The sequence below is a fragment of the Danio rerio genome, chromosome 19 (assembly GCF_049306965.1).
Source record: "Danio rerio strain Tuebingen ecotype United States chromosome 19, GRCz12tu, whole genome shotgun sequence".
In the NCBI taxonomy this organism is placed as follows: Eukaryota; Metazoa; Chordata; class Actinopteri; order Cypriniformes; family Danionidae; genus Danio; species Danio rerio.
In genome coordinates, this window is record NC_133194.1 from 39,837,425 (window position 1) to 39,850,881 (window position 13,457).

Consider the following 13,457-nt stretch of genomic DNA (forward strand, 5'->3'; position numbering starts at 1 on the left):
ATAATGTCTAAAATGATGACAAAACAGGTGATTTTGTTGACATTTTAGGATTATAAGGCTGAATGACGTGAAATGGCATCAATCTACAGACATTTCACAGTATTTCTCTGTAGAAATCAGGATATCATGATAATTAACTCCAAAAAAGCCGAAGCAAAGCAAACAATAGTTACTATGGTAAACATACAGCACTACAAAATACAAAAAACAGAGATCAACTTAAAATGTGACTTACCTGTTCTGTAATGATTTGTTTAGCTGCAGTTTAAAGCGTATGCTGAGAAAATGCTGTTTTTCTCCCATAAGGCCGTATTATGGTGCCATCTTGGGGTGGAACCTCAACCGTCCCTTTCTTTTTTCTACTTAGGTTGATGGTGGCCGATGCACTGAATCCGATGCTCCAAAATTATAAATATTTTAAAACATCTTTATTAATAAACTGGATAGTTGGAATATAAACAACTACATTCTCAACTAAAAAGCCTAAAAAGTGCATTATGTTGTCCAACAGCAGCAATATTTGTCAAACTGTAAAGTGTCCTCTGCCTGTTGCTGTATGCAGGTAAAGGAGGGAAGAGTGAAGAGGCTGTACGCGTGCTGTTATTTGCAGTATATCGCATCAGCCAATCAGATTCAGGTACTATGTATATATATTCTAATTTAGTTTTTGTTATTCTTTCATTATTTTACATTTTTTTATTTAAATAAAAAAAAATGTTTTTAATAAATTTAGTTAAAAAGAATATCTCTGCCATCAGCAACAATCAAATAATTAAAAAAATAATCTATTAATTAATCTCATGATTATCAGCCAGCCTCTGAAGGCCGATAATAGAAAATGACCCTTGAGTGAAAGCAAGGAAATATAAAATCAAGTTATATAGCTTTGTGTAGAGCATAGAAGGAAGACAAGAGGAAAATAATATGACTATAATATGGTTAGTGCAGAGGATTTGAAGCATATAGGCTGTATGGTTCACTCTGTTGAGATCTGTTTTCTTAGAAATAGAATGAATCTGCATTGTTTCAGCGCTGTGGGAGGGAAGGATCGCAGGCTGGCTGTAGATTTAAGCTGTTAACATTAAGAGCTCTGTCTTTTGAACACATTGTGTGAGCGAGTGTGTCGTCTATCAGTCCTGCTGGAAGCCTGTTTTCCCCTAGACTCCGCTTCACAAAGTCCCAGCGTAAATCGCCAGAAAATGACATGTCCTCGGCTCAGGACTAGGAAGAATATTCAATTTTTCTTTTTTTGTACTGGAATTATGCATGATTTGTTATAAAACAGGTACATTTACACTCCAGATCTCAGACCACCATTCTGGATGACTAGATGATTACTGAAATTATGTCAAAGTAAAAAAAAAAAAAAAAAAAAATAATAATAATGTTTTAGTCTTTCTGCTTCAAATTGATATTTTGACATGCTTTATAATGAAAAGTAAAAATTATTAGCAATTTCTGAAATATTTTTGTATATATTTTGTATTTATTGAGGTAAAATAGTAGCAAATGTAATACCTTTGTCATTTCATTACATCATTTAAAAAAAGATAGGAATGCTGCAAATTTATTAATTTATTAATTAATTTTAATTAATTATGTAAATAACAATTGACTTATTACAAAATATGTTGCCACAAAAATAAATAATTAGACATAAAACATTGAGCTGTAATAGAATATTTATGCCTTAATTAAACTTAAAGCTTGAATTAAGAAAAAAAAATAAAAGAGAGAGGGGGGGGGGGGGGGGTCTAACACTAATCTACTTGTTGTATTATTCAGTCTCAAGATGGCGTCAAACAGCCAAGAACTGGTCTGACGAATCACCAAAAGTGACAGGCTCAAGCATTCCAGAAAGCCATCTAATTATCCAGCCTGATTCCATGAGGAAACGTAACTATCTTACGTTTTTTCAGTTTAGTGGCTAGTTTAGTTGTACAAAAGGTCACACGATTTTAAAAAAGAGGTGTGAAACCCAACCCCACCCCTAAACCCAACTGTCATTGGGGGATGAGCAAATCATACAAAATTGAATGAGATCATACAATTTTAAACGAATTAGCCACTAAATCAAAATGTTACGAATTGTCGTGAGATAGCATTGAATAATCCAACAGCTGAAACTAATAACACCGGCTCATCTAGGTATTACAAATCCTCTTGACCGTTACAGTAAGTATATTCATATTCAACTATATTCATATGCTTATCGTTTATGCCGCTGTTCTTGACTATTTGGTGTCATCTTGTCACTTACTGACTAAGGGCCACATTCAGCTATTTTTCTTTCTGTTCGCATCACATTTAATTTAAAGAGTCAGTGAATTATTAGCACAGATAAGTGGATTTAGGTCTAACTGTTTACTCATTTTGGTCAGATAGTTGTGCAATAAGCGGGATAATTTACATCTTGGTGGATGTTAAGCCTGTCGGGCTTTATGCTGCGAGAAAAGTACATTATTTCTTACTTAACAATGGACGACTGTATTTTAAATTACAGACTATAACAAATATAAACAAACACTGCTATATGTATAACTGTATATATACAGTTGAAGTCAAAATTATTAACCCCCCTAAATTATTAGCCCCTCTGTTTATTTCTTCCCCAATTTCTTTTTAACGAAGAGAATATTTTTGTCAACAAATTTCTAATCATAATAGTTTTAATAACTCATTTCTGATGACAGATTTATTTTATCTTTGCTATGATGACAATACATAAAATGTTACTAGATATTTTCAAGACAGCTTAAAGTGACATTTGGAGGCTTAACTAGGTTAATTAGGCAAGGTATTGTATAACAATGTTTTGTTCTGTTGACTATCGAAAAACAAATTAGCTCATAATAGGGGCTAATAAAAATGTCCCTAAAATAGTTTATAAAAAAAATTAAAACTGCTTTTATTCTAGCCGAAATAAAACAAACAAGACTTTCTCCAGAAGAAAAAATATTATCAGACATACTGTGAAAATTTCCTTGCTCTGTTAAACATTATTTGGAAAATATAAAAAAAGAAAACATTCTGACTTCAACTGTATATATATATATATATATATATATATATATATATATATATATATATATATATATATATATATATATATATATATATATAACCTGCTTATTGCAATATGCTTAATATTGATACATCCTTGGTGTTTTTATAAGTCCAACTTGCATTGTGTTCTATTTAATTTCCCACTGAATACAGTTTAATTACTGCAAACTGTGCCTGCCTAATGTGCATTAGTCAATTATTCATTGATTTTGAATGTGGTACTTCACAGTCCTTATTAACATAAGACTATTTTCCACACTCCTAAAAGAGTCCTGCACATTATTTATGGCCAAATCAAAGTAAATCCAAAGAGAAAAAGATGTTCCCTCGCTTGTGTCCGCATGTGACCTGCAGAACATTTGCGGTCTATCTACAAAAGATGAGTTTCTTTAATCAAACAACCTAATTTGTACCACCAGTGCACTTGTCCGACAACAGAGAGACTAGTTTGTATGTAGCCTAACATCGCTTCTCGCTAATGACAGCAACAGGCAATAACTTTTCATTCTCCAGACAAAAGCACTTTGTGCATGAAGTGATTAGCAGCCATATTAGAGCACTACTGTAGACGACCAGCGCATACTGTAATCACCAGTGTATTATGGACTATTATAATTGGATTACAGCGCCAGGCTTTATTACAGAACCTTTAGTAAGATAGCATTATGGAACAGCAAGTGAGCCTCTCAAGAACCGTTTTCAACCAGCAACACCAGGATAAATCAATTGCTGTTTGGCATCTGCCACCTGGAAGTAAGCAGATATGATTAAAGAATGTTTAAATGGTAAGTTCAGTTAGAGGTTAGGACTTTGTGGGATGCTAGGATGACGTTTGTGTATGCGTCAGTGTTTGATATGGTCCAGCAGGGCTTCATGTGATTATCCACAGGGCACACAGAGACAGAACGGGCATCGTACTGTGAGGTTAAACATCCAAGCGCTAGGGCTAGCAGTGGTAGGAGATATAATGGGGCTCCTGATACCCATGTTGGCAACCGTGAGCTCGCTTCCAAGCCTCCAGCTCTATCATCTGCTGTATTTGTCGCTTGTATAATTTCACTCTTCTGCTCAGCGTCTTCCTCATCGAGTGTCTCTAAAACTGTACTATACTTTCCATTTTCTATGCTAACGTTTTATTCTGTCATCTTTTGTCCATTTTGGCATTTCCTTTATAAAAATTACCCATGGCTTTATGATAAATACATCTTGAAGTCTTCGGTTATTGCATTTATATCATGTAACCACAATTCAAACATGATTTTGCTACACTGACCATATTGTTTAACCATAGTATTTACAGTAAAATTGTGGTTATGTTAATGTTTGTCTGCCAATAAAAAAAAAAAAAAAAAACATGGTTACTACATTTACTTTCATAAAACTGTGGTTTATTTTTGTAAGAGTTGGGGTTGTTTTTCTTAATTTTTAGCTTAATTTCTATGAACTTTTCCCTCTAGGAAACCTTTTTTCTACTTCTTGTTTCAATATCAATTTAACATTTAATCGGGACTTTTGAGTCCCAAGGGTGTGATGTGTTTATTAAACAAATAGTGCTACTCTTCAATTGTTTTCTTGCAGTTTGCTCATATAGAATACATGAGCAATACCACACGTGTAGCAGTGCAGTATGCCTGCATATTGGCACTGGTGGGAGGCGTGTGTTGGCTTGAGGTCACAGGCTGAGTGCCTTAGTGTTCCACCAGGGATGATATACAGCCATATTCCACTGCTATGAGTGTGATATTGCATTTATACAACAGTTCAACAGCCTAATTGTGTATTTAAAAAAGAAAATCAAACGCGGAGAGTCTCAAAAACCCTTTTGTAAGAGTAACTACTCTCTTCCGCCATTCATACACATCTGCAGATGATCGTCAGAACATAAGAAACCATTGCTCATTTACCAACGACACTTTAGAGCTAATGTTTGAATAATTCTCTAGCATAATTTCTAATGTGATGACAAAACAGGTGATTTTGCTAACATTTTAGGATTATAAGGCTGAACGGCATGAAATGCCATCAGTCTACAGAGATTTCCCAGAATTTCTCTTTTAATTATTATGCACTCTCTGTTGCCATCTTGTGGCGGAAGCCAACCATCTTTGCTCTGCTTAACATGGCGGGATGGCCACTAATGCACTGAGTCTTCGGAATTATAAACATTTAAAATATCCATCCTTATAAATAAACCAGTACAAAGTACATTATGTTGTCCAAAAGCTGCAATATTTGTCAAACTGTGGTTCTCTGCTTGCCACTTGTATGGAGTAATACACAAGGGTGAAGAGTGCTAATATTACTTTAATATCCCACAGCTATCCGCCAATCAGATTTGAGAACCAGACAGAATTGTTGTATAAATTGGAATAAGTGTTAGCATTAGATTGTAAAAATCTATTAAGTTCTCAGATTCTAAGATTCCAGTGAGATACTACAGGGTAAACTTAATTTCTAATAGAATTTCTGACAAGAGTTCATAATAAAAAATGTTTTCAATGTAATTTAAACCAGCAAACTAGATGTCATTTGATTTTTTAGGCTTTCTTTGTGTTGTTATCTGTTTCTCAGCTTTCGCTTTTTGGCTAGAGCAGCTAGTTCTGCTTTTTCATTTTTCTTCCCTATTACTTGTTTTTGGAGCAGGGCCCTGTTGCCAGAATTTGGGATTCACCCAGAGTCCTCATTAATCTCAAAGGCAGGCATGCTGGGTAATTGAAAGGTGTGCGGCTGGCAGGAGTCAAGCGCTTTTGGATTTATCAGTCCCACACTGTGGCTGGACGCTAACAGATGCCAGCTTTCCTCCCTCTCCTTTACTTTATTGCTTGCTTTTCATCTGTCTGTTTCTGCCTTCCCACCCAGTCTCACTTCTGTAAATGGACTGACGTGCAAGAAACATGATGGTATATCCAAGTCCGACTTGCTTGATGTTCTGCTGGGCTGAAGGCTGGTCCTAATGTTTGGTGTGGCGAGAAAGGCAGAAGTTGAACAGACTTGTGTGAAGGGAGCTGTTTTTATATCGCTAAATAAAAAAAGAGCAAATCTGAGCTATTCTGACAGCACACTGCAGGTGTACACTGAAAACATATGTCAGACTTCTGAGAACCCGCAAGACAGAAAAAAACATGACGAGGTGGAATATTTTTGCTTTAGTTGGAGACTTATATAAAAGTTGCATTTAAATATAATTTTTTTTTGTGTGTTTAGGAACATATATATACATGCCAGTTCAGTGTGTTGAATTGATGAATTAATAACTAATTCTTATGAATTTGTATTATTTTTACCTTTTATAGTATAACAGAATATTTTTTTCATCACACAATGTGTGTGGTGGGCCAGACCATTGTGCTTACATTTTCTTTATTAAATACTCCTTTTTTTGCGGAAAAGGATATAATGTAAATTAGCAACTAATTTACCCAATTATAAAAGCAGTTTTTTGTGAAACTGGGTGAGGAAAAAACATTACTATATTCACATTTCTGATCCATGATGACTAGTTTGTGTTTAATCAGAGGTGTACATCTTCTATAATACCAAAGTCTGTTTAGTTTAGAAACACCTCTCAGGCTTTATGCTCATGCATTCTGTCTGAATGAGCAAACATCAAATTCTCCAAAACTGTTAGCCAGGCTAACGATTACAAAACATATTTGAAATCACCGATAAAGTTAAACAACAATCGTCTCATAAGTTTAGCTTCTAAACATTGATAAACAAAATCAGCATTTTGTCAGGTTGCCCTAGCTAATGCGCATGCGCACTCGAAAGGAACGAGATCACGTCTCTGACCTCATTTATTCTACACATTATCATCCTCTGGATAATGATCGTCTGATCACGCTGCTCTTCTGAAGTAATTCACAAATTGGTCTTGATGGCGAATCTCCTCCAGAAATGAAAGCGACTCTTTGTTCACAAGTTTGCTTCATGTTTGAGAAGTTTGAGAAGTTGCTGCTGTCATGTGATGTGCTTTTGATAGGACAGACTGTACCTTTCGTTCGTTTAATAGAGATTATAAAACCAGAAACTTCTGTTAGAGGATTTCAAGCTTTATGTGGAAATATTTCTTAAATTGTAAAGCAAGTATTGACTGAGATTCCACCCAGCAAACAATTTTGTTAATCGACGTCTAATAGACATCTAAACATAGTCATCTTGGCTAAAACAAGGCTTAATTTGTGTTGTCAGGGAAAATCCAATAAACATCTAAGAATAACCCAAAACTAGCCTAGTCATTAAATAGACAGACTTTATGTGTAGTCAATCATTTCTGTTTATTTGATGACGAGTCTAGTTTTGTCCTATTCTTAGACTTCTATTAGATTTTCACTGACAGCCCAAATTGAACCTTGTTTTAGCCAATACGACTGTTTAGACGTCTATTAGACTTCTTTTAAAAAATAAAAAAACAGCAATGTTTGTTGTCCAGGGTTTGTTGACCACATAAACTGTCATAAAAGCATACATCTGAGAATTGTCAGTCTGTAACGATCGTTGACTGGCTCTTGCACTAGAAGGCGGGGCTTCATTTGACATATTGATCGTTACACTTTTCCCCACTGGATATTAAACAAGTGACACGTCTTGTGTATTCTATAGTCTTTTATAATACATGGGAAGTCTGTAATGAATTCATAATTTACAATGATTATTTTACTAGTGGAGATTGTTAATCTTTGTTAAGGTAATCCACTGAAAAGTTGTTTGTTTTGGTAATCGTCAATCAAAGTCTGAGCTTTTGCTTCCGTGTTTGGGGTGTTTTTGTCCATAATGTACTTAGCCACGCCCCTGTTATCAGAATCAGTTTTATTGCCAAGTGTGCTTCACACACACAAGGAATTTGTTTTGGCTACAGAAGCTTTCAGTGTAAATAAAGTGACAATTGACAACACAAAATAAATATGGAGAAAAGAAATACAATAGACATTAAACAGAGATGCAGTTAGTCATAAAAAAATTTGGATGTTCAATTGTATGTACATATTTGTTATAAATATACAGGTTATACGGTGCTGTGTAGTAATGTGAATGGAGAAAGTATTAATTGTATATTGATATAAGGTGTTGCACATGTTTATTGCACAGTTGGGGAATATTTAATTGTTCATGAGGTAGATGACCTGAGGAAAGAAACTATTCCTGTCTGGTTGTTTTTTTGCTTGGTCGCCGACCAGTCGGTAACAGTTCGAAACAGGTAGTGTGCTGGGTGTGAGTCATCCAGAGTGATTTTGCAAGCCCTTTTACACTCTCTGGAAGAGTACAGTTCTTGAAGTGTAGGAAGGATAGTGCCAGTGATGCGTTCAGCAGTCCGAACTATTCGCTCAGAGGTCATTGGTTTTTACTATGAGGCAATGGTGTGCACAAAGAAAGCTCCGCCCCTACTTAATATTCCATTTCATTTTGAAGTGCATCAGCTTACTGAAATAAAAGTCTCAACAACTCTGGCTCAAGCAGACTTTGAGTATAAATAATGTAAGACATTCATAACAGTCTGAATCAAACTGTATTACACAAGATTAAAGTATGCGAAAGGTTGTATATCTGAGTGCCTAAAGGTTTTCTTGAGAATATTCTTTGATATTTCTGACAATCAAAGCATTTTCTCAACCATAAAGCACTGATGTAAAACTCTGTCTACTTCTTGGAAAACTGAATTACCCACCTGATTTATAAGGGACCAAATAGGCCCTTCATCCAACCATATGAAAAGGCTTGTGTGGATCATGCACTGAGCAGTGATCCCTGAATTGCAGTAAAGAGACTTTGTTGTCTTGTCTGATATAGACTGCAGTCGATTTCAGCGGTTTATACTGTAGTGATGGATTCCTTACGAAGCAAAAATGTGATTACGGTGATAAAAGTCTTGACAGTAGATAGATGGCTTGTATGATGGGTCAATTCTCTACTGGTTTGTTCTGCTATCAGGATCCAAATTGAACTTTCTGCCAATCCTGCACATAATGTTTAGACTTTGTGAAGCTTTACTGGCCTTAAATCATTTGCATTATATAAAAGATACAAAAGAAGATCTAGTTCTTGAAATACTTACCTTGCAATGCATCACAATAGGCTTAGCAAATATAAAATATAGAAATAAAATAATATAGATAAAAATGTAAAATAAAATGGAGGGAAGAAAAAATGTGAGAAACAATTAAACAACAGCCAAACTGCAAATATTAAGTTTGGATCCATTTGCTCTATAAATGTCAACACTGGCTGCCGAATAACAATATAACTTTTCACTGCAACCTTTGGTGGTGTACAATTTTTTTTTCCATTATAAGATGGTACATAAGATCCCTAATCCAGTGATTAAAAGTTAGAGGAAATTTGTCCTTTCATTTAAGCAGTATAAGATGTCTATCTTATAATTAATCTTGAAAAAGAAATCATACTTTTGCTATTATTGTCTAAACAAGGGTCAGTTGATACATGAAAAATATTTGATTAATATTTGAATTAATTAAATAACAAATGCCAGAACTTGGTAAGTTGAGTTTGTCATTGTTTTACCCAAATCGGAATTGAAACGGCTTAAACCCAAACTGTATTTTGTTTTACAAATAAAAAAGCAGTCACATAAAACATGTTGATTACAAATATTCCTCTTTGTCCGGTGTCTGTGCTTGTTCTCTCCAAACATCATGAGTACATGCACCTTTAAAACAAGAGTGTATTGTTGCAGATATTTGTCCATTTCATTAGTTTTTTTCCCCCCCGTGTGGAACAACAGCACCTTATGAACAAACTAAATAGTGCAAAAAAGTTCACAGTAGTGTTCAAGGGTAGAATATTTTGTTTTGCGTTTGTACAGTATGTACACACTCTTCTTCATCCCAGACTCACTGAAAAAATAATTGTGCTTCAGCCTATATTTTTTGAAAGATAAAATGTGTTGCTCCATATACGTTTCATTGCATTTTTTAGATATCAAGACCAATAGAGAGCGCTGCCTAATTTTTCGCGAATCTGTAATGTTTCTAAGTTTACATTTTGTTGCACATTTTTGACATACGTTCTTCTTGCATATGCCATGGATTGTTGTACAGATTACCTAGTAAACCACTGACATAAACCCTTCCCTAAACCCAACAGTGTTTTCAAATCAAACATAAAAGAATGTGTGAATTGACCTGATAGTTTTGTCTTGATTTAACATTTTAAATGTTAAATGCTTCATCACACATCTAAAACCGACCACTAACCACGCCAGAAAGGCTATGTATATGGAGATAGACAGGTCAAGCAAATGTATTTGATTACAAATCATAGGCATCGTTACGTTGTTTAGCTGTATTTGCTTGGTGTTTGCCAATAAATGAATAAAATTCGTGGAAAATTTGTGGATAATAAGTTCCTGTACCTATCATTATCATGAAAAGGAACAAGAGCTGTTGGCATCATACTAACAGATGATGTGAATCATTCATTTTACAGAGAAACTGCCATCAAGTTAATATTTTAGTGCATTTTAGCAGATTCACATAAAATGTAGGCTGCAGCACATATTTCCAATGAGCCTGTGCTGTAGGTCTGAAGCTGAAATTATGAAAAGACCTATTTGTGACTTGTGTATGAATATTTTGATCATAAAACATATTTTAATATAATTCATATTTTTAAATTATATTAGATAATGCTTTTATTTAGAAAATATTTTAAGGCAAATGTTTAAAAAATCCATCTTCTTAAGCAGGGGTGTCAAACTTAGTTCCTGGAGGGCCGCAGCCCTGCAGAGTTAAGTTTCAGCCCTGCTTCGACACACCTATCTGTGCCCTGTAAAACCCAACAGTCAACTTTATCAAATAAGATGAGTGTAGTTAACTCAAAATTGACTGAAAGTTAATTCTACTCATTTGAAAAGAGTCTTGAACTCAATTTTGAAGATAATAAGTTAATTAAATACCTCATTACTTCAACTTAAATGGAGTAAGTTCACAGTACTCATATAGATTCGTTTTTTTTTAACTCAAATGGTTTGTTGTAATCGATTTCCTCAAACGGTTTGAGTTGCCTTAACAAATTAGGTATACAGTACTCAGTTGGAGTTTTCTTCATTATTTGGGTCTTACTGTGCTCAATTGCTTCTTTTACTCAAATGGATAAAGTTCACAGTACTGGATAGGATTAGTTTTTGAACTTAAATAGTTTGTTGCATTCGGTATCAAGCTGAAAGCACTCAATTAGTTTGATCCGATGTGTTTGATTAGGGTTGGAACTAAACTGTGCAGAACTGCAGCCCTTCAGGAACTAAGTTTGACACCTTGATTCTGGAGAAGTTTTGAGTATTTATCACTGATCAAATTGGAACAACTTGTATGACTTTGTCAGTGTTGTTGTAATTTGTATGTATATATATATATATATATATATATATATATATATATATATATATATATATATATATATATATATATATATATATATATATGTATATATATTTGTACAATGATTATTAAGAAACAGTTATGATTGTAAATTATTAAATATTTACTACAAGTGTTTCCATGAAAACAGCCAATGCTGCTGATATGGCATTAAAACATAAACATACGAATAATAATTGATGCCGAAACTGACATCACATTCACTAGCTACAAACCTAGTTGCCTACAAAACAAAGCTTAACATCTACAGTTGCTGTTGTATAAACTGAAATATGAGAAACTTTTTTTCTTTAACATTGACAAAAGTACAACTTAAATTTGCTGTCTTTTAGATGTCCACTCACTCTGTCCTCTGACCTGACACTACTGTTTCTGTTTCTATATCTTCTTTTCACATGGTCTCTCTGGGATCATGTCAGCTTTGAGATGGAGCTCTACAAAGACACAATGACAGGGAATGACAGACCAGACAGCTTAAAATGGTGCGAGTCTGTGCGTATGCATATTTGTGTGTATAAATGTTATCCTCCTAATGTCTTCCCGAACTCTGGGGACGAAAATCGGCAAAAAAGTGGACCGACAACAAGCAGCTTCAAGGGCAGACTGACAGTGTTTGGAGCGGTAAACCATTCACTAAACAACTTTTCAGCCATTGCAGACCAAGCGTAGGTGGCATTATTGGTGACTTTCTTCCCACTTGGGTGATGAAATTGATTCGATGGCAATAGTGCAGAAACAAACTCAAATTCTGAAGGAACAAACTTGTGAACAAACAGAATAAAGCTTGTTTTCCCCCTTGGCTGAACGCTGGATGCATGGAAGAGAAAATGACAGGAGATTGTTAAAGGTTTGGTGCAGAGAAGACGGCTGAACTAGCATTTACAGTTTCTTTGTTATTGTGAGGCGCTGGAGTCGCTTAGAGAGAGCGAGAGTAGATTAAAGTGTCCATTTCTCTAGTTAATGGAAGTTTGCTGTATGTTGGGCTGAGATCTGTGAAGTTTCTCTTGTGTAACTTCTGAATGAATATTCTATGTTCCTGCAAAGACATCAAAGCTGTGCATTTAAATCATAATCTGATTCACAACCAATATTAGCTTGCTGAATTGTTGTTAAAATAGGCTTCATGCTGAAGCAGTTGACAAAAAATGTATCTTTAGAAAAGCACTGAAATATCACACAGATAGAACAAGATCAAGTAGAAATAATGCATGAGCAAAATTCTAAAATGTTAATGGAACAGTCAATGCCAACTGATATCAATGTTTTGCGAATTTTCGGTCATGTTTGTAGGTCAGTGTCATCCCAGCTAAGATTCACAGCACATTTTCTAATGTTCTAGACTTGAAGATTTGAACAACCATTTCTCAAATAATGTTTCTTTATTATTACTAAGCAAGTATTTTCCTTAATAGCATTTGTAAAATGCCAGCACAATTAATCAATCAATCTAAAAAGTTGTGTAACATCCTTTCTTTTTTCCTGAAACATTTTTGTTGAAAAGAAAAATAGTTATTAAAATAAAAAATGATTCTAAATAAAACAACAACAAAAGCAACAACAACAACAACAACAACAACAGTAATAATAATAATAATAATAATAATAATAATAATAATAATAATTATTATTATTATTATTATTATTATTATTATTATTGTTATTATTATTATTATTATTAATAATATTAATAATATTATTATTAATATTAATATTGCATGTTTCTGGAAATATTATAAATTTTTATTATTATTATTAGTATTAATAATATTATCGATTGTTTCTGAAAATATTATTATATTTATAATATATTATTATTATTATTATTATTATTGCTTCTTTCTAAAAATATTGTTAGATTTCCTAATATATATATATATATATATATATATATATATATATATATATATATATATATATATATATATATATATATATATATATATATTATTATTATTTTTATTATTATTTATTGCTTCTTTCTGAAAATATTATTAATAT

At 33.6% G+C, this 13,457-nt stretch overlaps 1 protein-coding gene across 10 annotated transcripts in view; it reads left to right on the plus strand.

The window, feature by feature from the left end:
- Positions 1-13,457, plus strand: part of dlgap3 (discs, large (Drosophila) homolog-associated protein 3) — a 332,997-nt gene that overhangs the window by 81,364 nt on the left and 238,176 nt on the right. Inside the window, exon 1 of one of the 10 annotated variants that reach the window (XM_068215144.2) lies at positions 3,660-3,851. The exons of the other annotated variants lie outside the window; for them this stretch is intronic. The gene's annotated coding sequence lies outside the window, so the exon portion shown is untranslated. Of the gene's footprint in view, positions 1-3,659; positions 3,852-13,457 lie in introns of those variants that run through there. 10 annotated transcript variants of the gene reach the window in all.